Below are 26,673 nucleotides of genomic sequence, written 5' to 3' on the forward strand. Positions count from 1 at the left end.
ATGGAGGAAAAACTGAAACCGGGAATGTCCTTGTACAAAACTGAAAATCTTTAGGGAGAGTCAAAAATTATTCCCTAAATGGCACAGTCGTTTTGGAAACAGGATGCCTTGAGTTCTGTCTAAATCCACTCACTATCCAAGTCCCTCAGAATGTTCTGGGCCTGTCCCAAACTCACTTGCTTTTTTCTCACCAAACTGCTCATTATTTCTCAGCGTGATTCTCTCAGTGTTGGTGAAGTATACTTACTATTACTCACACACAAATTGCTGGGTCCACTGGAGGGACGTTTCAAATTCAGTTCTCTTCCCATGGAATGACCTTGGTGCCTAGATGGGTTTGTTAAATCTAACACTTACTGAGGCTTTACTAGGTGCCACACACCTTGCATGACTTACCTGGTTTAATTCTCATAACAACTCTACGAGATAGGTGTCATTATTGTCCCCATTTGAGGATAATAACAGATGGGGAACCAGAGCTGAGAGTCCAAGCCTTTGGTCAAGGACACAGAGCTATCACTCGGTGATGGAAACAGAATTCTAAATCAGGTGTGTCTAACCACAGAGCCCAAGCTCTGAACCACAGGAACGCTCATCGGTTCCTCCTTTGTTGAAGCGGTTTAATGCGTATTGAGTTTAACGTTTAAACTATTTGCAGTTTGGGGATAGAAATGCCCGCTCCCCAGCTGGCCTCAGAAAATACAACTCTCAAGCCCACTGCTCTTCAGATCTGCAGGAAAACCAATCTTTCTAAACAGATCCAGGCAGAGACGAACACTCCCTCAGCTGTTAAGGTTCTACGCAAACTGAACGGCAGCTTCAGCCAACAGGGTCTGCAGACCCATCAGCCCCACTTCCTGCAAGGTGGTGTGGCTGGACTCTGCTTCCTATCCACCAAGATTCAGTGAAGACCCTCAGGTTGCAGCAGTTCTTCGGGAGAAAAAAAGGAAGATCACTCACTTCTCACCCTTTGATGCTGCTCTGAGTCTGGAGGGTTACACCCCAACCTGGGGCTAATCCGCAGCAGCACCATTTTAGACGCCCTCGCAGCCACATTCCAAGGCTCCAAACTGCCCCCTAGAGGGCAAGATTCTCTGTTACTCCCTTCAACCGGTTGGCTCAGGAAGCAAGAAGGGGAGGGGTGGTGGAGTTGGGGGAGGTGCTGCTTAGGGGGAGGGAAGGCGGAGGTTGGGGGGGAAGGGAGGGTGGAGTTGGGGTCAGGCGGCTCTCCTTCCTTTCTCATTTTTCTCTCAAAGTATTAGTTCTGTTTCAGAGGCTTTCTTGTCCCCGGATTGCAGCTGTGGTCACCCACTGACCTTTAGTTCACCTCAGATTTCAATAACTTTGAATTTCAGAGAGGAGGTATTGGAGCTTTAGTGCCTTCCTTCACTGGTTCCTGGGTTTCTCAGACAAGTTTGCGCCCTCACCTCTCAGAAAAGTTCAAGCAGGACTTCTTAATAGTCTAAAAAAAAAAAAAAAATCAAGCTTCACTCACTCTGCTACAATCATGATTCAGCTCTCAGGAGAAGCCTAACTACTTCACGATAACTTGGTGTCTGCCATTTAGCTCTTAGATGAATTTTGTCTCCACAAGAAATTTGGAGGCATGGACTTTGTGAGCCTTTCCATGGCTGTTAGTGCTCCTCAGAGCCCAGTAACTGGTGTTCACCAACTAGGGCCCTGGAAGAGCCTCTCTGTTCCTTTGTCCCTTTCCCATTTCTTAGCAATGTTGGGATCAAGGATGAACAGCCCATTAATATTGGCAAGGCTGTTTGGGCTCTTCAAAGGGGAGATGTCAGAGGCAGGATCCTGGGGGGCTGTAATTATTTTATTCTCAACCACCCTGCAGCCTTTCTGTATCAAACCTCTAATCTGTAATATTATAACGTAGCTGAATCATATTTCCAATTATCTATCTTCATCTACATCCCCACGGGACACCAGGGCGTAGACTGGAGACTCAGGGTGAGCCTGGGAAGATTCAGAGATTTTAAAAGAAGCTGATTAGCATAGTATTTGGGAGAGATTCTCTTCCCTTCTCTGCTCTGCTTTTATCTGATCCCAATTGGCCTGAGAAGGCCAGCCAGCTCCCAGCCTGCTGGCCGAGCTGCTGCTCCCTGCCTGGGCGGGTAGGGCCATTGTGTTGAGGGAGAGATGAGCTACTTCCTGCTACCCTTTGTAGTCATCCTCCTCTTACCATACCCACTGTGACAGGGTTTGCACTGCCATGGCTAGAAGGTGTGAGGATGCTCTTTCCACTTTGGGTACTATGTTTCAAACTCAATGAACTGTCATGAAGAGGAACAGACAATAAAAGTTACCAATTCTTAACCAACTTCTGTTGCCAGGGACTTTACTGACACTGTCTTTTTTAATCCTCAGAAAAACACTGCAAAGGAGATTTTATTCCATTTCCCTATGTAAAGGATTCAAGATGAACAAGGTTCACCTAGTAAATAAGTCACCTAGCAAATGTTGGAGCAGGACTTCAAATCCCAAGTCCATGGTGTTCCCACTACCCAACTCTAATAGTCTGTGGTCTGAGGCCTGGGTTATGGCCTTCCCTTGGGGAATTAGCTGAGACAAACTTAGCATGCTTTTCTAATCGATTTATTCTTTTTTCAGTCAAAAAACATATGCCTACGTGTTATATAATATTATAATTTGCCATTGCAATGGATGATACTAATTTTAAAATGGAATTAAGCATGACTTGAAGTAATTATCTCATTCATTTTTCTAAGTATGGTTTTTATCTCACAGTTGAAAAAACCTGAATTTCTAAGTCATTCTGTTTTTGATTTGGAACCTCCTCCTCTTTGTCTATAACGCTAGAATGTTCTGCAGCTTCAGTATCACCATGATGCTGCGAGTATCTCTATAGGAGTTCTTCTGTGATGGTTAAAGGCACAGACTACATGGCCTTCTCTGGTGGCTTTATACTGGAGAGTTCACCTAGCGATGCAGAAAACACCATTTCCAGTCCTGGTTCAGGAGGATCCCACATGCCTTGGAGTATGACTGCTTTCTAGTATTTTTGCTCAGCTGCCAGTAGAAGGCAACCCATGTATCACCCACAGATGTGGGGGGGCAGTTGAATAGGCCCATCTTTGGGCAGAGGAAGAATTGGTGTGGATAATAGCTGGGTATTGCTTAGCATTGTAATGAGATAGGACTCAAAGGAGAGGGAGACCCTTTGGATTCATCTCAGTGTTTTACAGTAAAAGTCATCATCTGGCCATAATAAAAAAAAGTACTCTCTTTGTAGAGAGAGGAGGCATTTCTAATTTCAGAGTCATGAATCCAGTCATAGAAAGAAAACTGCACTTATTTTTAGAAGAAAATAAATAAAATGTTAACAGTAGTTATTTCTGACTAGTAAGACTACTTTTATATAAATAATTTAATTTAGTTTGGGAACACTTTTCCATCATTTCCCAAATCTTTAATGGATATATTTTACTTTTACAATATAAAACTTATAAAAAAAGAAAGTTTCAGGAATTATATAAATTGATATCTAAAGTACTTTCCAGCTTGTCTGTTCTCTGTAAACATTTATTAATATTTTGATAACAGTTCTGATGCTTTTCCATCATTTTATTTGATACACTAATGAAGATTCCCAAATGCTTGTCTTAATGAACTTAATTTCAGGAGCAAAAATCATCACCACTTACTTCTTTTCTGTCATTGTGCCTCTGGCTGAGACTGTTGCTGTCTCTGCACATCAGGAGGGGCCTTGACACTTCCTTTCTTTAAAAAAATATTTTCTTATCTGGTTGCGCCAGGTCTTTGTTGAGGCACATGAGATCTTTGATCTTCATTGCGGCATGTGGGGGCTTTTAGTTGTGGTATGTGGGATCTAGTTCCCCCACTAGAGATTGAACCTGGGCCCTCCTTCAGGGAGCATGGGATCTGAGCAACTGGATCATCAGGGAAGTCCACTGGATCATCAGGGAAGTCCACTGTCACCTCCTTTACCAGGACCATAGGCAGTTAGAAGCCTCTGGAGGTTGGAAGTGAAGGTTGGGGTGGAGAGACAGGAATCACTGGGAAACTGGGACAGGAATCCCGACAAGACTGAGCTCTGCCGTGAGTTCAGTCATCTCATGAGCTGAGGACTGGTATACCAAAGGTAGATTTCTCAAGAAACATGGAGCCTAAGAGCAGAAAGGCGGAAAGGTCTGTTCCCCATTAGCCCTTGTTCTCTGCACGGTCAGAAGCCAGAGACCACCCCAGAAGGTGTGAGTGGAAGTTCATTTTCCTGCTGACCTTTCTGTCCTGAGTCTTTGAGTGATGATGGCTCTGAAAGGTGGTAATTAGTGCCAATTGAGGTGATGCCTTTGTGAAGCTGACACCTCTCCATTAGGAAATGGACTGAAGCCAATGGACCAGCCACTCAAGGCGGGGACAAAAAGCTAAAAAATCAGTGCCTGGCCAAACTCTACACAATTAGAGTTTTCCTCCAACCATGCTCTGGTGCACAATGGGAACCTATGCAAGGATGAAAATGGGAACTCCAAGGTTGAATGCCACCCTAAGCCTTGGCATAGAGACATAAACAATGACAAGGAAAAAGGGACACAATGGAAGAGAGAATAGGAATGGGGGCAGGGTACTTCAGTATGCTTTTGTGGGGCAAAATAAATCCAGTTAGAAGAGAATAGCATACATTAAGCCAAAGGTACTCATCTTAATTCAGTATAAAGCAATTTCCTGATTTTTAATGAGTTCTGTCACTTGCATTCTGTCAAATTTCTTGTCTCCTGTTCTTCTGTTCTTTATTTAATCTCCACAGGTACCCAGAATTCTGCTAAAACTTGGCATCATCAAAGAACAAAAGCTTCACTCATTTATTATAAAACTGTGTTAACTGTTTTCTTCTTTTTCCTTTATCCCCAACCAAGCCTTTTTCTACATGTAAACACAAATGATTTTTAAAAGACAAATATGAATGTGTCACTACCCTGTCTAAACCCATCTCCCTGGTTTGCTATTGCTATTGTACTGAAGATAAACATCTAATATCCTCAGCATGTCCTGGCTCTGGGGCCCCTACTGGGCCAACCTAGTGCCTCTGTCCCGTCACTCTGTACTCTCCTTTGCACCTCTGTGGTCTGGATCTGGATCTTGAAACAAATTATTCATATATATAAATATATATATACTGACACATATGGAAATGACCAACTTTTATATGTTATCTAACCAAGTAAGATATGTTCCCTGTGACTAGAAAGCTCTTTCCTCTGCACTTTGCCTGGCCATCTCCCATTTTTATTCTTCCAACACGTGGAATGGTCATTTCAGATCCCCTCTGCCCATTTAAAGTCATGTTTTCCTTAATATTCTTTCTCATAACGCTATTTTTTCCCTTACTTAACACTTACCATCCTGCTGTGCATATTTCTTTGCCTTTTGTTTCTCCCACTAAATTGTTAGCTCTAGGATGTAGGGACATATATACCTTATTCCCTGCAGTCAAGCCAGATAGTTTATCCCAACCCTATATATTCTGAGACTCCATTGGTCAGGAATTGGTCAGGGGTGGGGTTTGGACATCGGTATTTTTTCATAGTTTCTTGGGTGATTCGAGTGTGCAGTGAGGGTGGAAGACTGTTTATTCAATCTACTGTCATCATTTCAAGAAGAAACAAATGAGGCCCAGAGAGGTCATGTGACTTGCTCAAAGTCTTCTAGCTGCTATCAGTGGTGGAAACAAGGACCAGTTTTTTCAGAGCCTGGTCTCTTTGCATACCATGATGTCCTTTCACTTAAAGGAGAAGCTTTCTAAGAGCATAGAGAAAGCGTGTCTGCTTAGTCTCTCAGTCATGTCCAACTCTTTGTGATCCCTTGGGCTGTAGCCTACCACGCTCCTCTGTTAATGGGATTCTCTAGGGAAGAATACTTGAGTGGGTAGCAATTCCCTTCTCCAGGGGATCTTCCCAACCCAGGGATTGAACCCAGATCTCCTGAACTGCAAGCAGATTCTTTATCATCTGAGCCACCAGGGAAGCCCATATAGAGAAAGGTTTCTTTCAATTTTTGTTTTTTTGTTAGTAGAACTAACTTGTACCTGTTTACCTGGAACTTCCCCGGTTTTAGCATGTTAAGAGTCCGGGAAATACTATCTACCTCAGGTAGTTGTTGTGAAGCTTAAATGAGCTCGTATTTGTAAAGCCCATGACAAAAAGCCTGGTGTGTATGTAGTAGAAGATCAGCTACTGTTAGTTTTTAAATGATACAGAAGTCTTTGGGAACAGGCAACCAAGGTAGAAACTCTCCCTTCCTCCCACCCTCCCTCCCTCTTTGCTTTGTTCTCTTTTTCCTTTCTTAATACAGGTGTAAACATATAAACACAGAAAGGAGATGTCTCTCAGGAAGTCTGGCAGTTGTGGGCACACTAAAATACTTTTTTTAACCAGCACTCATTACTGTCTATCGACTCTGAATGCCACCCAGACATCTCTAGGTCATGTAATTTCTCCCTGCCAAGTGAAAGCATTCGTGGTACTCAATCATTAAGCAGCTACTTAAAACAGCACTCTCAGGGCTTCTCAGTCCCTCGGGCATCCATGCTGTAACCCTGTCACAGTGCCTATTTCCTGGAATCTGGCTTCTGCAGACTTCCCAGATGTTGGTATGCCAGACTAGTTATTTTTCTAAGGCAGCCCTGGAGTCCTCGGGTTTCCAGCTGAATTTGATCCATATGGTTGCTCTGGGAATGGCAAGACGCCAATTATGTAGAACGTAGGCCATTGATATTGATTTGTTTATTATCTGCACAGGCTAACTGAAAAATAAACTTGGAGGCAACTCCAGCATGGTAACTGGGGTGTTCATTTAGTTAGTCTTACCTCACTTGATCTGGTGATCTTTGTTTCATTAGCAAATCCATATTAGAAGTGACAGTTCATTTATGAAACTGTGAACTCAACAGAAATGCAGAAAATCAGAGAATTTTTGAGGATGGGACTTTGAAGATTACCTCATCCAACCCCCTTGAGAGTATAGCACATTTAATATTTTATTTATATAGCATTGTACAATCCACCAGGAAATTCCTCTAATCTTATCATTGCCCATCAATTTGTGACAGAGGACATGGGGAAGGAAAGCAGCTGCAGATTTTGATGTGGGAGGGCAGTGGGCTGGTGAGGGGGAATACATCTTATGTGATATGCCAGCAAGAAGCTCATCATGGAAGGTAGAGTCTAGGGAGACTGGCAGTCAATAAAATCTAACATTCTACAAAGCCATAAGAAAGAACGAACTATTTATATATACTTACTGATGGCCCAAATAGTAAAGAATCCACCTGTAATGCAGAAGACCTGGGTTTGATCCCTGGGTTGGGGAAATCCCCTGGAGAAGAGAATAGCTACTCACTCCAGTATTCTTGCCTGGGAAATCCCATGAACAGAGGCTACAGTTCGTGGCGTTGCAAAGAGTTAGACATGACTGAGTGACTAACACTTTCACTTTCATGTATAAACAGCAATTTATACATGAAATCACAGGGATAGATATCAAAATAATTATGTTGAGAAGAAGCTAGACAAAAAGAGTACATACTATATGTTATTTATAAATGGTTCTAGAAAATAGAAACTGGCCTGAAGTGACGAAAGAGCTCGGTAGTTGCCTGTGACTATACAACCATTATTCAGTAGGCTCCTGAAGTAAAAAACCTGGCTTCCCTCTTGAACCCTGTGTCTCCCTCCCACTCCCTGATCCATGACTTAGTTGGCAGGTCCAATAGAATCTACCTTTTTAATTTTAATAACTTTTTTGATGTGGACCATTTTTCTAAGTCTTTATTGAACTTCTACAATATTGCTTCTGTTTTATGGTTAGGGTTTTTGGCTGGGAGGCATGTGGGATCTTAGCTCCCCAACCAGAGATGGAACTCGCACTGCTGCATTGGAAGGTGAAGCCTTAAGCACTGGATCACTGGGGAAGTCCCCAGACTCTACCTTTTTACTACTGTTCACAATCATCTTCTTCTCTCTATTATCACAGTCACCCTCAGGTCAGAGCTTCAAACATTATCTATCTATCTATCTATATATATATATACACTTTATCTTGAGTAGCCTCTAACCAATCTCCTTACACATATTTTCTACCTGTTCTGTTTTATCCTTTGTACTGTTGTCAGAAAAGGAGTACATCAAGGCTGTATATTGTAACCCTGCTTATTTAACTTATATGCAGAGTACATAATGAGAAACGCTGGGTTGGAGGAAGCACAAGCTGGAATCAAGATTGCCGGGAGAAATATCAATAACCTCAGATATGCAGATGACACCACCCTTATGGCAGAAAGTGAAGAAGAACTAAAGAGCTTCTTGATGAAAGTGAAAGATGAGAGTGAAACAGTTGGCTTAAAGTTCAACATTCAGAAAACTAAGATCATGGCATCCGGTCCCATCACTTCATGGCAAATAGATGGGGAAACCTTGGAAACAGTGACTGACTTTATTTTTCTGGGCTCCAAAATCACTGCAGATGGTGATTGCAGCCATGAAATTAAAAGACGCTTACTCCTTGGAAGGAAAGTTACAACCAACCTAGATAGCATATTTAAAAGCAGAGACATTACTTTGCCAACAAATGTCCGTCTAGTCAAGGCTATGGTTTTTCCAGTGGTCATGTATGGATGTGAGAGTTGGATGGTGAAGAAAGCTGAGCGCCGAAGAATTGATGCTTTTGAACTGTGGTGTTGGAGAAGACTCTTGAGAGTCCCTTGGACTGCAAGAAGATCCAACCAGTCCATCCTAAAGGATATCAGTCTTGGGTGTTCATTGGAAGGACTGATTTTGAAGCTGAAACTCCAATACTTTGGCTACCTCATGCAAAGAGTTGACTCATTGGAAAAGACCCTAATGCTGGGAAGGATTGAGGGCAGGAGGAGAAGGGGACTACAGAGGATAAGAGATGGCTGGATGGCATCACCGACTCAATGGACATGGGCTTGGGTAGACTCAGGGAGTTGGTGATGGACAGGGAGGCCTGGTGTGCTGCGATTCATGGGGTCACAAAGAGTCGGACACGACTGAGCAAATGAACTGAATATAAAACGTTTTTAATTAATTCAAAATAAAGAACTATACATATAATTACTAATGTGTGTTTATCACCCAGAATTAAGAACTGTTCACACTTTGGAATTTCTATTTGGCATATTTTTTGAAAAGAAAACTTAAAATGACATCATCTTTGTTTTTTACTCCATCTACCCTATCTGATGCTTCACAGTTTGTAACACTGTCATTGATCCCATATATAGTTATGTACTTACTTAGGTCATGTTTTTATGGTTTTATCAAAATATGTAATCCTGTGTTAAAAGTTAAATAAGTGGTACCTGCAACTTGCTTTACTGCATGTGTTTAAGATTTATGCATTTTGATAGATATAAAGATGAAATTGACTCTATATTGCTGTATTATATCATATGAGCAAATCACACTTTACTCATTATCTTATGAGTGGGGCATTTATGTTATTTCCACTAAATAAATTTGAAAGGGTCATTGGTAGGAAAAACAAAGTTGCATCTGATCACCTCCCATAAGTCATGTAGTCCCCATACCAATTACCTGTTATCCTATCTCATCTGCCTCTACTCTTAAATCTCTCTTCATTCAATCATAGAGTCATTTACAGTTCCTCAAACCAGCACCACTGGCTGACACCTCCAGGCTGACACCACACATGCTGACTCCTAGCCTATGAAAGTAGGAAATGGCAACCCACTCCAGTATTCTTGCCTGGAAAAGTCCATGGACAGAAGAGCCTGGCAGGCCATAGTCCATGGGTGGCAAAGAGTCAGACACAACTGAGTAACTGAGCACACACACACACCTACATAAGAAACTTCATCACATTATTGTAATTCTGGTGTCATTTGTGCCTCTCCCACCTGTGACTATGTCTTACTGTATCCTTGGCACTTAGCATAATGCCTCCAACATAGTAGGCATTCAGTAAATAGCTGCCTATGGTGGGTGGTGGGTGTGAAAATAAATTCGGAGCCAACTCGCAGGATTCTTCTGGGAAAGCCCCAGGATCCTGGAGGGGAGTAGACCTCTGGAAGGTGTTGAGTGGTCATGAGTCAGGAGAAACAGCACGAGGTAGCAGAGAACATGGGAGGTGGAGCTACTCACAGACCACGTGGACGTGACATGCTCAGAAGTGCCGGTCTTCAATCCTGAAGGATTTTTCTGCTACGATGGGCTCAGAGACCGCATTCAGTTTTGTTTTGTCTTTTTTCCTAGGTTTTCTGAAAGTTTAGGTTGGGGTGTATGGGGAAAGCTAGCATTTTATAGTCATTGTGAAGATTTTTATTGACTTGAACCTAAGTATGTGTGATAAGAAATGGTTTAGATGCCAAAAGCATGTCTTCCTTAGGTTCCAAAGAGATGCTCAAGTCAACGTAATTAAATGAAAGAAAATGCAAATAAAATCAGTAGGATGTGTCAGGACCTGTACTTGGCACATTGCTTGACTCAGGAAAGAACTCTGAGAGTTGTAAAGAAGTGACAAACATCTCTGATAGAATGTCTACACAAGGAAATCCATTAACCTAGAACATGCAAAGACAGATAATGAAAGATGTGAATATTTGCACTCACACACAAAGTTTGTATCAGCATTTCATCACTGCCTCTCATGAGTGAGTGTTACTTTCTTTATTCTGTTCCTTGTAAATGATTTTGTTCATAATGTTTATAATAAAATGCAGCAGTAGTAAAATATGATGAAAGATAAATGGATATATTTTTAAAAGTGGCTGTATGGAAGATTGTTTATGTTGCATGGCAGGCCATTTTTCATACTAAAAGGGGCTAAATTTGTCTACATAAAACATGATCTTGTTCACTGCTTTTCCTGTAAAGACTACTGCAAATGCATTGCCTCCCTAAACTCTTTCATATTCATCCTCTAGTCTTTGTATGTTGGACCCTGGATATAAACAATTGGCTTATTGTTAGCCTTAAGTGAAGGTGAACCATTTCTCCTGGGGGATTCCTAATTCCTGGGAAGCCTGATGAGCTATATTTTTAAGGAAAACTCTTAGTCTTCATTTTGGGTCTTGACATGAAGCAGAATAGTGATTTGAGATCCAACACACCAGAAATGAAGACCTTTAAGAAAGATTCTGCTTCTTACTATTGTTATGGATTAGAAAGAGTCTCAGGTCTGGCCTTTATTTGCTCTTTTCAGGGCTTTTCTTTCTCAAGTTGTAGTCCAAGGAGGAAGAGTTATTGTTTGTTTGCTTCTACATCATCAGTCTCTCCCATCTCTCTACACCCCATCCCTCTCCAGCTGACTACTGAAATCTAAAGGTGTTTATGGGTTATTTTTCTTGCCTCTATTAAGGTCTTTGGTGGGAGAAATCAGAATAGACTTGTTCTATACGTGTATGGAGAAGCTCTATACAGTCAGCAAAAACAAGACAGGGAGCTGACTGTGGCTCAGATCATGAACTCCTTATTGCCAAATTCAGACTCAAATTGAAGAAAGTAGGGAAAACCACGAGACCATTCAGGTATGACCTAAAACAAATCCCTTCATACAGTGGAAGTGAGAAATAAATTCAAGGGATTAGATCTAATAGACAGAGTGCCTGAAGAACTGTGGATGGAGGTTCATGACACTGTACAAGAGGCAGTGATCAAGACTATCCCCAAGAAAAAGAAATGCAAAAAGGCAAAATGATTGTCTGAGGAGGCCTTATAGATAGCTGAGAAAAGAAGAGAAGAGAAAGGCAAAGGAGAAAAGGAAAGATATATACTCATTTGAATGCAGAGTTCCAAAGAATAGCCCAGAGAGATATGAAAGCCTTCCTCAGTGATCAATGCAAAGAAATAGAGGAAAGAATAGGGTGGGGAAGACTAGACATCTCTTCAAGAAAATTAGAGATACCAAGGGAACATTTCAGGCAAAGACGGGCACAACAAAGGACAGAAATTGTATGGACCTAACAGAAGCAGAAGATATTAAGAACAGGTGGCAAGAATATACAGAAGAACGATACAAAAAATATCTTCATGACCCAGATAAACAAGATGGTGTGATCATTCACCTAGAGCCAGACATCCTGGAATGGGGCCAAGTGGGCCTTAGGAAGCATCACTATGAACAAAGCTAATGGAGGTGATGAATTCCAGTTGAGCTAATTCAAATCCTAAAAGATGATTCTGTGAAAGTGCTGCACTCAATATGCCAGCAAATTTGGAAAGCTCAACAGTGGCCACAGGATTGGAAAAGGTCAGTTTTCATTCCAATCCGTAAGAAAGGCAATGCCAAAGAATGCTTAAACTACCACACAATTGCACTCATGTCACACACTAGCAAAGTAATGCTCAAAACTGTCTAAGTCAGGCTTCAACAGCACGTGAACTGTGAACTTCCAGATGTCAAGCTGGATTTAGAAAGGCAGAGGAACCAGAAATCAAATTGCCAACAGCCACTGGATCATCGAAAAAGCAAGAGAGTTCCAGAAGAGCATCTATTTCTGCTTTATTGACTATGCCAAAGCCTTTGACTCTGTGGATCACAGCAAACTGTGGAAAATTTTTAAAGAGATGGGAATACCAGACCACCTGACCTGCCTCCTAAGAAATCTGTATGCAGGTCAAGAAGCAATGGTTAGAACTGGATATGGAAGAACAGACTGGTTCCAAATTGGGAAAGGAGTTAAGTCAAGGCTGTATATTGTCACCCTGCTTATTTAACTTATATGCAGAGTATATCATGTAAAATGCCTGGCTGGAAGAAGCACAAGCTGGAATCAAGATTGCTGGGATAAATATCAATAATCCCAGATATGCAGATGACAACTTTCTTATGACAGAAAGTGAAGAAGAACTGAAGAGACTCTTGATGAAAGTGAAAGAGGAGAGTGAAAAAGTTGGCTTAAAACTCAACATTCAAAAAAACCAAGATCATGGCAGCCTGTCCCATCACTTCATGGGAACTAGATGGGGAAACAATGGAAGCAGTGTCAGACTTTATTTTCTTGGGCTCCAAAATCGCTGCTGATGGTGACTGCTGCCATGAAATTAAAATACACTTGCCTCTTGGAAGAAAAGTTATGACCAACCTAGACAGCATATTGAAAAGCAGAGACGATGCCCACAAAGGTCCATCTAGTCAAGGCTATGGTTTTTCCAGTAGTCATGTACGGATGTGAGAATTGGATTATAAAGAAAGCTGAGTGCTAAAGAATTGATGCTTTTGAACTGTGGTGTTGGAGAGGACCCTTGAGAGTCCCTCAGACTGCAAGAAGATCCAACTATTCCATCCTAAAGGAAATCAGTCCTGAATATTCATTGGAAGGATTGATGCTGAAGCTGAAACTCCAGTACTTTGGCCACCTGATATGAAGAAGTGACTCACTGGAAAAGACCCTGATGCTGGGAAAGATTGAAGGCAGGAGGAGAAGGAGATGACAGAGGATGAGATGGTTGGATGGTATCACCGACCGACTCAATGGACATGAGTTTAAGTAAGCTCCAGGAGTTGCTGATGGACAGGAAACACTGGCATGCTGCAGTCCATGGGGTCGCAAAGAATCAGACACGAGTGAGCAACTGAACTGATTACAATCATCATCACAAAGTTCATTATCGTCATAAATAAGAACATTATCATAGTCTCAATCTCTTACTAATCGTTTACCATGTCCCTAGCACTGTCTGAAGACTTTTTCACACATTTTCTCATTCAACATTCACCAGAACTTTATGGAGGAGGTAATAATACTGCTCTCTGACTCCAAATTCATGTTCTTTACCACTGTATCACATGTATGGACACAGTACAAAATACTCTTCACTGTTTGTGGCTTTTAATTTTGGGGAATTTTTGGTGGCAATATCTTAATCCCAGACCTAAGTTCATGGCTGCTCAGAAGGATATTGAAAACATATCCTACAAACTCATCTTAAGTTCGTTCTAAACGAAATATAATTATTAATGTAATCTGCTTTTTTTTTTCCCCCTCGAGTAAGCCATTTGAAGTAAAATATGCAGTAGTTCTTGCTTTCCCTAAGTGTGACTTGTGGAGAGCTGATTCTCTATAATTTTAAATCTATATTTTCTCTTCAATTGCTTTTTTAAAAAGTCTTTATTTGGCAGCAAGAATCAAAGGTGGGGGGAATCTATGTAATTTTAAGGGCAGATTGGCTTAGATTGATTTTTAATTTTATTCTAATTTTATATTTGAACATAATGTGGTAACTGAATTTTTAGCAATATTCTTCTTGACAATAAGGAATGAATTATGAATTCCAGTATCCTTGAAACAGATTTTACAGAAAGAGACTCCACCAATACAAAGTCAGTTTGTTTTCTTTTTTAAAAAAATAATTTTATTTATTTATTTTTGGCTATGCTAGGTCTTTGTTGCTGTGTGGATTTTTCTCTAGTTCTGGCGAGCCGGGGCTACTCTCTAGTTGGGGTGTGTGGGTTTTTCACTGTGGTGGCTCCTTTTGCTGCAGAGCATGGGCTCTAGGGTGCGTGGGCTTCAGAAATTGTGGCTCACAGGCTCTAGAGCACAGGCTCAACAGTGGGGGCACACAGTTGCCCCAAGGCATGTGGGATCTTCCTGGATCAGGGATCAAACTTGTGCGCCCTGCACTGACAAGCAGATTCTTTACCACTGAGCCACCAGATAAGCCTGTCAAAGTCGTTTGAACCCATTTACAACAAAAAAGAAAAATCCATGAATTATGCATATATTTAACAACAATATATAATACTTGTTTTGAAAACAGCAAAACATCACTGAGTTAAAATAAAGAAGACCTAATTGAATAGGAGACGTACTATTTTTATGGATTGGCAAGTTCAACATTGTTCAGTTCTAATAGATCTATAACAGAGGTTGAAGGGGTTCAGAGTATATCACCCCAAAACCTGCCTCTCTGGCATAAGATTATTTTGAGCTGAAGGCAGTCAAGAAAAAGCAGATACAGGACAAGCTCACTGCCGTCCCCAATCTGCCTGAAAGCAGAACATAAATTCCCCTTGTGAAGGTGTTCCTCCTACTTTTCCAAACCAGGAAGTTGATAACAACTTCATCCTGTGAGACAAGATGGCACAGAGAGTCTACACGAATAAACCTTACAAACTAGCCCTTATCGTCCCTTATTTTCCCCATATATTTACCTTCTCACAGTTGGCCAACCCTAAAAGTCTAAACCTCTTTTCCTTTGTTTTGTCACCAATATTCCCATCTTTGCCTTGTTCCTTTTATTCTTACATCATCCAGGATTCTCTACTCAGTTAGGTCCTCTGGTCTCAGAAAAAAACAATTAATTGATGAACTTTCTTATTGTCTACTGATTAAAGGCCTCTATGAAAAGTTATGAAAAGCCAAAAAACAGAATAATCAAGGGAAATATAAAACCCACAACTGTCTAACTTATAAAGTGTTGCTTTTTGATCTGATGGTAACAAAATTATAAGACACACAGTTTTTATTTGATCCATGCTTTGTCTCTGATCTATGTTATCCCCAGGCAATTTCCCAGTACTTAAACACTAATCTAAATTCCTGGACATTGCTTGATATTTTGCCCAGTTTTTAAGACCAGTGCCTTAAACATTAAACCTTTTTATGATTCAGCCTCCTGTATCTTATAAGGGTCTCCCATTCAAGGTCTCTTTGGAGAGACAAACTTAGTTCACAAATGACCTAAAGTGTAGAGTTGGTTGACACTTCCCATTCCCAGAGATTATGCATTGCCAATATGGTATAGTAGTAAGATTAAATGATTTTAAAATCACACTGCCTGGTTTTAGCTCCTAGCTCTACAACTTTAAACAAGTTACTTAACCTCTTCATGCCTCAATTTCTGCATCAGTAAAATGAGAATAATGGTGCTTGCCTTGAAGCCTTACCTTGTAAGGTCATGCTGAGTATCCACTGGGATGATAAACAAAATCTAGTCAGGAATCATGAAATATATGCCACTATTTTGATTATCATTAATTCTTCCTAGCTCTAGGTTATCAGTTCTGCCCACCTTTGATCTAACAATGAAAAGGCAAGGAGGGGCAACTCCCTTTCAATAATACTCAACTATTCAGGGAGAGGGGCTTATCCTTAGAAGAAGTAGAGAGTAATTTGAATTAAGAGGTAGGTAGCATGATGAGCAAAGAGCAGTATTCCTAGAGATACATTCTTTAGAACTGCAGGGTAGATATGATACAGGGATGCCCCCCCACCCTTCCCCGTGGCACTTCCTAGCCCACTAACTCAAATTTCAAGAGTGAAAGTGATTCAGGATGGGGAACACATGTAAACCCATGGCTAATTCATGTCAATGTATGGCAAAAACCACTACAATATTGTAAAGTAATTCAGTTCAGTTCAGTCGCTCAGTCGTGTCCGACTCTCTGCGACCCCATGAATTGCAGCACGCCAGGCCTCTCTGTCCATCACCAACTCCCGGAGTCTACCCAAACCCATGTTCATCGAGTCAGTGATGCCATCCAACCATCTCATCCTCTGTCGTCCCCTTCTCCTCCCGCCCCCAATCCTACCCAGCATTAGGGTCTTTTCCAATGAGTCAACTCTTCGCATGAGGTGGCCAAAGTATTGGAGCTTCAGCTTCAACATCAGACCTTCCAATGAACACCCAGGATTGATCTCTTTTAGGATGGATTGATTGGATCTCCTTGCAGTCCAAGGGACTCTCAAGAGTCTTCTCCAACACCACAGTTCAAAAGCATCAATTCTGCGGCGCTCAGCTTTCTTCACCGTCCAACTCTCACATCCATACATGACCACTGGAAAAACCATAGTCTTGACTAGACGGACTTTTGTTGGCAAAGTAATGTCTCTGCTTTTAAACATGCTATCTAGGTTGGCCATAACCTTCCTTCCAAGGAGTAAGCGTCTTTTAATTTCATGGCTGCAGTCACCATCAGCAGTGATTCTGGAGCCCAAAAAAGTAAAGTCTGACACTGTTTCCACTGTTTCCCCATCTATTTCCCATGGAGTGATGGGACCAGATGCCATGATCTTAGTTTTCTGAACGTTGAGCTTTAAGCCAACTTTTTCACTCTCCTCCTTCACCTTCATCAAGAGGCTCTTTAGTTCTTCTTCACTTTCTGCCATAAGGGTGGTGTCATCCGCATATCTGAGGTTATTGATATTTCTCCCGGCAATCTTGATTCCAGCTTGTGTTTCTTCCAGCCCAGCGTTTCTCATGATGTACTCTGCATATAAGTTAAATAAGCAGGGTGACAATATACAGCCTTGACGTACTCCTTTTCCTATTTGGAACCAGTCTGTTGTTCCATGTCCAGTTCTAACTGTTGCTTCCTGACCTGCATACAGGTTTCTCAAGAGACAGGTCAGATGGTCTGGTATTCCCATCTCTTTCAGAATTTTCCACAGTTTATTGTGATCCACACAGTCAAAGGCTTTGGCATAGTCAATAAAGCAGAAATAGATGTTTTTCTGGAACTCTCTTGCTTTTTCGATGATCCAGCGGATATTGGCAATTTGATCTCTGGTTCCTCTGCCTTTTCTAAAACCAGCTTGAACATCTGGAAAGTAATTAGCCCCCAACTAAAATAAATAAATTTATTTAAAAAAAAAAAGAGTGAAAGTGAGTCAGTCTTTCGTTCTTCCCCCTTGCCCTCCCTCCCCCCACAAAGAAAAGGAGCAAAGCCCTTTAGATACTTGGAAACTGTGGTTTAGATACTTTACAGATTTTCTTTCTACAAGTAGGTCTTGTTATCATTCCCTTTAATCAAATTTGTAATTCTCCTCTAAACTCTTTACAAGTACTGCATTTTCTTTGGCACTATGGACACAGCTAGATGTGACATTCTATCAATACCAAGGGTCTACTTAGGGTGATTATGGTTAGTAGACTGTTACTGCTTTATGCTACTCTTAATAATTAGTCATCTGGTGCCAAATTTAGTCACATGAATACAGCACTACTGAGTTTCAAACTTTATTTCTAATTCCTCAAGTATTTTGTTCAGATATATATGTACACGGCCAGTATGTTAAGTCATTTGAAATATGTCATTATTACAAAGGCTGCTTTCTTATGTTCTTTTATCTTACTATGTTCCAGCGGACGTATCCACAGTTGAGAACGGAATTCTCCATGGTGAGAATGAACCAGAGGGGTCATAAAACTGCATTCTGCAGTATTTCCCCTATTTGTTATGCATGCCTTGCTGATTTAGAAATTATTCAAGCTTCCAAAAGAGGAAGTGATTTTTAAATAGGAATAGTTAAAATTTTTCTAATGCATTAGTGTTTCCAGCTAGGGTGAATATGAAAAACAGGAGTTTCAAACATCTAAAAGTTAAGAAAGTGAAGACAGGAAAACTAAAATATAGGAAGGAAAGAGAAGCAGCACCAAAATTTCTACTCAACACATGGCCATTCTGGCTATTGAAAAAGAGATGGGATTTTAGGTCAACCATAAATATGACAGATAATCTGATGGAAGAAAGGGCCTGAGGCTATGATTGTGGAATGCAGCCATCTCTAACTCCTCCTATTTTTGCTATTAGAGTACTTTTTGTAGAGGAAAGACTTATTTTCTTTAGCAGTAGAGTTTCTTAATAAAGAGTTTGGATACAAAACGTATGCCCATTTGCAATCTCAGAAAACAAAGTAGGCATGAAAATCTTAGTATTATTTCTTTTTCTACCACTTCATCATGATGTGAAAAATAATTTTGTCATTTTTGAGGTTTCACTGCTAAAGATCAAATTGGGCTAACAATGATCACTATTGACACATAAAAAGGAGAAACAGTACTGACAATCAAGATCAGCTAAGCCCCAGTATCTCAAGAGCATTTTTTTTTTTTTTTTTTGGCTGTGCTGGGTCTTCATCTTGGCACATAGGCTTCTCTAGCTGCCAGGAGTGGGTTAGTGCATGGGCTTAGGTACCTGCGGCAGGTGGGGTCTTAGTTCCCCAACCAGGGATCGAATCCAAGTTCCTTGTGTGAGAAGGTGGATTCTTCACCACTGGACCACTGAGGAATTCCCTCAAGGGTTTTTGAAAAGGTTTATTTCTGCTCTCATCACAGTCCAGTGCAAGTCTCTTTGAGGGAAGGCACGAGGAGGGAGGCCCTCCTCCATGCAGTCCTTTGGGCTCCTGACATGGAGGTTCTGCCATCTTCCATGACCCTGGGGGTACTCCTGGCTCTCCTGCATCTGGCTGGCAGAGAAGAGGAGACATAGTGGAGGACCGAGCCTGGCAGTGCTGGCCACTGCCTTCACCCATATTCTCTGGGGCTAACTTCAAGGGAGACTGGGAAATACAATCTAGCTGCATGCTCAGAAAGAAGAGGAAACAAGTTTGGTGAGCATCTAGACAGTGTCTGTCACATGATTTATATTAAAGATCCCATATATTACTGTCAGGAAAGCTGAAGGTTGCCCCTGATTTTAATTCCTTTTGGCTGCAGCAAATCCTTTAAAAGTTCAAGTTAGTTTAAAATTTTGAATATGGAAAGAGTTCACACTAAAAAAAAAATCTACTATTTTGGGGTTCTCTCAAACAATCAGAAATCTAACAGATCTTCTGGCCTGCATTTCTACTTGACATTAAATGGTCAGAACAAAGCCGCAGCTCCTCCCTTATCCAGGGGCCAGCTCTCCAGTTCACCTTCCAGTTCATTTCACTCACTGATCTGTCCAGCCCCACAACAGGCTTGTACTTGAATTCTCTGGTCTGCATGATGATTTTACCTTTTCTATGTTTTATATCTTGTCATTAATATGTTAATAACAACAATTGACTGCAGTGGATTGATTTAGGCCTGTAGTTATTAATTATGCTTTAGATGGGGGTGACAGCTAGTAACCAACTCAACCTAAAACGCCCCTTCTCCGCAGAAGTAATGGCTAGTGTCCAATTATGAATGAATGAAGATTTATTCTTTTAGTCTAGTCATTTGTTTAGTTATAATTTATATTCTGAATAGGAATAGTAATCTATCACAAACACTGCTGAATGTGAAAACTTTGCTTTTCATTTCTTCCCAGGATTAATGCTTTGGGGGCTTGTAATTTTAAGATTCTTTTTATGGACTAAGAGCCCTTCACAGAAAAGCAGATCTCAAGTAACAAAATGGTCCTTAGGTTGACAGCAGAACAGTTTACAAAAATATCATCTACTTCAAGTTTATTGAATATTGGCTATTTTGGAGAGGGGGTGGGGGGGGTAGATTTGATACAGCTATTAAGAAAAACCTTAAATAAAAAGTAGATTCCAATATAGCTACCCTGTGGTCTTTTAGCTGAACTTGAATTAGTCCTATAATCAAAATTTGGAAAATCAAGTTATGTTGAGGGGGTTTGGTGATGGTGAATTTTAAATGACCGATATAACTGCTTTGCTTCTTTGGAGAACTCTGCCTATAAATATTTCAGAGTTGAGTGTTAGAAGTTTGTACACCATTTTAAAAAGAAGGAACTAGATTATCAAAAGTAAAACTGAACAAATTGTTTGCAAAGAAAATACCTCTTAACACCCTAGACAGCTGAAAAAAAAAATAAAATAAACATACCTTAGTCCAATTAACACAGAATGAATGTACAATATTATATGGAGAGTGTTATCTTTCTTGTTTGCTTTTTTCTTAGCTGAGCAGAGATTAAAGTATTATTTTTAAAAACCACCTGGAGGGTGTTTTAGTGTTTCTGGTAAAATTACTTAAGCACACAATGGCCATCTTTCTATGCCTTTAGAGTTCACATGAATTTGGTTATATAAGTCCCATGGAGAGAAGTTTTCAGTGGATTTAAAAAAAAAAAAAGACCAATGGAAGAAATGACTTTGTTTTTAATTTTTATTCTTGATTTGGCTGAGAGTAATAAACTGCTAGTGCAATATTGTAGATGAGTCAGCCCTAGGTACCAGGGAATAAAAATAGAATTGTAAGTCTTGGTGAAGACAAAGAAAAATAAGCCCTTGTGAGAGAATATATGAATAGAAAATTTTTTAAAAGTTACCTTGAGAGGGTGTAGTGTGGGATAGGGGGAGCCCTTTGGATGGTGAGGGTGGGAGAGTCAGACTAAAGAGACCCCATAACCCCGACTTACTTACCAGGCTCTAAATCCTCACCCAACACTAGGACATAGGAATTATTTTTTGTTGTTGTTGTTTTTGCTTTTTCATATATATATATATATATATATATATATATATATATATACATATTTTATTTTGTATTGGAGTATTGACCTCTTCCCTGGTGGCTCAGACAGTAAAGCGTCTGCCTACAATGCGGGAGACCTGGGTTCAATCCCTGGGTTGGGAGGATCTCCTGGAGAAGGAAATGGCAACCCACTCCAGTATTCTTGCCTGGAAAATCCCATGGATGGAGGAACCTGGTAGGCTACAGTCCATGGGGTTGCAAAGAGTCAGACATGACTGAACGACTTCACTTTCACTTTCATAGCCTTTTAACAATGTTGTGATAGTTTCAGACTAACTGTGAAGGGACTCAGCCATACACACACATGTATCCATTCTCCCCCAAACTCCTTTCTCATCCAGGCTGGCACATAACATTGAGCTGAGTCTCTTCTACTATTCAGTAGGGCCTGGTTGGTTATCCATTTTAAATATAGCAGTGTGTACAAGGACATGGGCATTATTATCCCTTTGTCTCTGATGAGGAAACTGAAGCTCAGATTGATCAACCTGCTCAAAGTCCATATGCGAAATAATCAGGGCTGCAAGAATTCAAGTTAAAGGCCCCGAGGCACCAAAGTCTGAGTGAAGAAGACCAAGGAGTGAATGCAGAGAAGTAGCACAATGAGAGAGATTCAGGTAGAAAGACAATGGATGGGGCATTTAGGTTTGAAATGTGGTTCACTGACTAGATGACTCAAAGGAGGAAGTTTGAAAAGACCTGAGGCAAAGGGTGCTGAAGGATGAAGCAATTCTCCCTCCAGCTCCCCAGACTGAATCCAGAAATATGGGCTTAACTGGCACTTTGGTAACAGAAGGATACACGTTGGACAGGTTCCAATAGAGCAATAAAAACAATCAAGGGAACAGAAATTTATCTGTTGGAAAGATACACAAATCTCAGTACCTCAGCTTACTTGAATGGGGAGGAGAGTTCCATGGCTGGCAACTCTTTGAAGTGTGCGCAGCACTCAAGGAGTGATTAGCCAGCAGTGGGGGTATAACTGGGAGTTGAAAGTGATGAAATGTGGAGAAGAAACCTCTAAGCTGATAGCAGAAAATGCTTTTTGGAAAACTTACAGGGTAACTCCTTGAGGCCCTGATACTTTCCACTTTCCTGGACTAACTCCTTCTCTGGGAATCCAAATGTCTCCAGAAGAAACCCCCTTCCCCTCCTATGCATCCCCAGCTGCAGCAGGTGGGACTGTCGGATCTGGCCCTCAGGGATGCTCTGCCCAGGAGCACAGTGGCAGGAAGACCCAAATGGGCTGGATAAGGTGACTCATTTTCTTTTCCTCTCTTGGTTATTTCTATGAGTCATACACTTTCATCCAGTGCAAAATATGGAAAGTAATATCAAAAAGCCTAAGATATTGTTATCAAATATTTAATGAAAAGAAAAATCCCTTTTCATATGATCCTTACAAAAATGTTTAGTCTTTTCATTTTGCTGCCATTTCTTTGATTTATCAACATCTAGGAGGTAGGGTGAGGAGACTGGAGACTGTAAGCAAGACAGAAAGATTAAGGTGACTGGTGCTGCTGCTCCGAGGCAGTGATCCAAGCTGCTCACCCTTGAAAGGACAGGGAGATGGTCCAGCTCTTTTCCAATAAGCAAGGACTCATCCCTTGAATAAGCAAGGACTCATCCCTTGAATAAGCTAGGAGTTACGGTCAGCTGAGTATTCTTCAGCTTTGGGTTTCTTGCTTAAGTCTAGATGGCTGCAGACAGGATAAGGATAAGGTGGTAGGTGATTTAAGAGCATGGATTTTGACATTAGGTGGTGTTGGATTTGAATTCTGGATCTGGCACTTATTAGCCAAAATCCTTGATTGCTCTGAGACTTAGCTGTCAGATCTATAAAATAACAATTATACTAAAAAATAATTGTAATGATAATGTGAACATGTCTACTATTGACTGAGCTTCTACTCTGTACCAGATATTTTTCTATAGACTTTACATATATTATCTCATGTCATCTTCATAACAACTGTAGATACAGTTAATAATATTGTCATCATTTTATAGGTGTGGAACTTGAATCACAGAAAGCTTGAGGAACTTGTCCAAGGTCAAGTGATTAGGTCATGGCAGAGGCAACATGACAGCTGCATCCTTAGGTTGTGTGAGGCTCACTAAAGGTAAAGGAGCTGAAAGTACAGTTTCCACTAAATATATAACAATGTACACACTTACTTTTTTAAACTAAAGGCAAGGAAGATTTTCCAATTTTTATCTTTCTTTTTAAAATAAATGAATGAGTTTCCCTACTATCAGCATCCTTTGTAAGAGTAGTTCCCTGTATTTCTTATTTTTAAACTAAATTATCTAAATTTCACAGCGATTATTTGCAAAAGAGTTGTGAACAACACTTGATCCTAGGCTATCACATATTCTCCAACTGTATTCAAGAATACATTTCTGTTCTCCAGTCCACCAAAATAAAGATGCAGCAGAAACCATGGAAACTTTACTTTCAGTAAACATGTTTAGAAATCCAGGAGCATACTTCAGAGCAAAATGTCTTCTGTCTCTCTCTCCACACACACACACACGCATACACACATAAACACACACCTCTAATTTGATGTTCAGGGTTATCCTTGAAGATGATACTGAGAGGAGTTTTCTTATTCAGCATCTTGGTTAGTGTATTAATCTGTTGGCTGCCATAAAATAGCATAGACTGGTAACAACAGAAATCTACTTTCTCACAGTTCTGAAGGTTGGAAAGTCTAAGATCAAGTTTCCAACAGGGTTTGGTTTCTGGTGAGGACTCTTTTTCTAGCTTTCAGATGGCTGTCTTCTCATAAAGTCCACCCACAGCCTTTCCTCGGTGCTAGTAAAGTACAGAAAGAGAGCTAGCTCTCTGTTCCTCCTCTTATACTCTATTAGGACTCTGTAATTATGAACTCACTTAACCTAATCACCTCCAAAAAGCCCAATTTCCAACTACAATCACATTGGGAGTTAGAGCTTCAACATATGAATTTTAGCAGTGGGTTAGTTTGGACTGATTTTTACCCTGGAGCCCGTGTATCTCAGAAATTTATTCATGATTCATTCTGTATTTTTTTTTTTTTCCTGTGGATTAAAGTTATCTCTAGACGAGTTACTGACAAAGGGCTGTGAATCAGGTGTTTGGGTAGCCCATGAACATATTTAATGTAATAGATAAGATCTTGTTAAAGCAGAGTGAAAAGCCTTGGAATATAGGGTGGTGGTGTTCTCTCTAAAAATAAGTTTTGGTGGCTATTGTGCTCCTAATACTGAAGGCTTTTCTGAACATAAACAAGGACCTAAAAGTAAAAGCTAGATCTGGAAAGGAAAGGGCCCATTCTGCAGAAGGAACACATTCTTTCCAAATGGTTTGCATAATTTCCTATGTTGCTTTCATGTTACAGAAAACAAACACTTAGGTGTTTGGTGACTATATATACCAAGTTTCCACATAATCTCTGAAATCTCACTGGGGCTGGGTTAGTTAATTTAGGAAGGCTTGGTAACTTCCTGCCATGTGTCATTCAAAACTTTGGAACATATGAATATACCATTTTCTTGCCTTTGGACATCATTCCTTACTCATTTTGGCCATAGGCATGCTCAAATAGTGATGGTATCTTTGTATGTGGGTGGTGATGGGAGGGGTGGGGAAATGGGAGGGGTTGGATTTTAAACATTGAACTTTTCCAACTATAAAATCTCTCATAATATTCAGCTTCTTGAGCTTCAAATAGTACTGATTTATAAGGCTATTATTTTGAGAGAAGAGTAAAAAAAATTTTATTTTTAAATCTCTCCTTTAAGAAGCCAAGACTAGGGACCCTATTGGCTCATCCCACAGGGTAGAAAACCCTCATCCTTTCAGAACACCAAGGCCATGAATTTGCTGCTTTAATGGAAGGTTGATAGGATGCAGGTGATAGGATGCAGGAGAGGGTCCTGCTCCTGATAGGGGTGTGGGAATGGTAGAGAAGAACCAGCTGAAAGGACCTTTATGACCTAGGAGGTATTTGAGTAGGTGGAGGGAACACTGAGGGCAGAGAAGGCTCATGTTTCTCCTTGAGGGCTCCAGAAAATATCTAACTGTCTGGCTTCCACTAACCTAGCCTGCAGGATAGAGTGCTCAGGTAGGGGAGGCTCCGAGGTGTGGTGAGGGAAAGCCTGTGAGCCTCCTGGGGCCCTTTGTAGAGGCATGAGGGGGCTTTGCAGCAGAGGCAGGGCCTGGATGGAAGATGCTATGGAGACTCGGGAGGCTCAGGATCTGCAGGCAGTGCTGACTGAGGTGGGTCAGTGGGTGTGAAGGCACTAGGTCCTGACCAACCTGAGAGAGACCCAGTCACCAGTTCTCTGGCCACAGACCCCCAGGTGGACAAGGGCCCTGTGTCAGAGACCAGAATAGCAGGGGACCCCCACTGCCAGGCTCTGTCCCATCCTTTCTACTTCAAGGTCAGATAAGCCATAGCAACCTCCTCCTTCTAGTCTTCCTTCTAATTTGCCACCTAAGGAGGAAAAGACAGGAGAAGAGGAGGGAGACTGAGAATAGGAAGGAAAGGAGGAAGTCTTCTGAAAGACTGAGATTTTGTGTCCAAGAATGGTCAAATGTTACTAAAGGCACTGTGTAAACTATAGGCTAAGACTAAGTGTTAAATCTGGAGAAGGCAATGGCACCCCTACTCCAGTACTCTTTCCTGGAAAATCCCATGGATGGAGGAGCCTGATAGGCTACAGTCTATGGGGTCGCTAAGAGTCGGGCGACTGAGCGACTTCACTTTCACTTTTCCCTTTCATGCATTGGAGAAGGAAACGACAACCCACTCCAGTGTTCTTGCCTGGAGAATCCCAGGGACAGCGGAGCCTGGTCGGCTGCCGTCTATGGGGTCGCACAGAGTCGGACACGACTGAAGCGACTTAGCAGCAGCAGCAGCAGCAAGTGTTAAATCAGATAGGACTAAACGTTCAAGTTTTCTTAACAATACAGTAGGAAGGGTATCAAGTCAAGCTACAAAGTAAAGGAGTGACACCTTACACTCTATCTGTACTTCTGGACTACAGTGTGAGTGGACTTCACTTCATCTGCTTCTTGTGTCTTGGATGGTAGTGTGTGTGTGTGTGTGTGTGTGTGTGTGTGTGTGTGTGTGTGTGTGTGTGTGTGTGTGTGTGTCTTGGGTATGGCAGGAAAGGAATGAACTGAAGTATAGTTCATTGGGAACATGCTGAGTGATACAGTCATCCCATTAAAATGGAATTTCAGGAAACATCCAAACCCAAAACACTGCAGAAGGTCCAAAATAAACTGATATATACATATGCAGTTATGACAGACATTTCAGCACTGAGTAGCCTACTTCTCATTGGATTCTAATGGAAGAGTTGAACTAGATCTCCATGACCTGTGCTCTTCTGAATGTAGCAGCCCATCTCTCAAATGTGATTTGAAAATGTACTGTAAAGCAAACCTGTC

The 26,673-nt window shown here is 41.0% G+C and overlaps 1 protein-coding gene across 6 annotated transcripts in view; it reads right to left on the bottom strand.

The window, feature by feature from the left end:
* ANKRD55 (ankyrin repeat domain 55) overlaps positions 1-26,673 on the bottom strand; it is a 250,275-nt gene that overhangs the window by 183,351 nt on the left and 40,251 nt on the right. Inside the window, exons 2-3 of one of the 6 annotated variants that reach the window (XM_081517902.1) lie at positions 1,317-1,462; positions 961-1,077 (exon numbers count right to left, since the gene is read on the bottom strand). The exons of 2 other annotated variants lie outside the window; for them this stretch is intronic. The gene's annotated coding sequence lies outside the window, so the exon portion shown is untranslated. Of the gene's footprint in view, positions 1-960; positions 1,078-1,316; positions 1,463-26,673 lie in introns of those variants that run through there. 3 more of the 6 variants (XM_081517903.1, XM_081517908.1, XM_081517905.1) reach the window with 3 other exon arrangements.

This window comes from Giraffa tippelskirchi, chromosome 8, assembly GCF_054371585.1.
Source record: "Giraffa tippelskirchi isolate mGirTip1 chromosome 8, T2T-mGirTip1v1.2.pri, whole genome shotgun sequence".
Taxonomy (NCBI): Eukaryota; Metazoa; Chordata; class Mammalia; order Artiodactyla; family Giraffidae; genus Giraffa; species Giraffa tippelskirchi.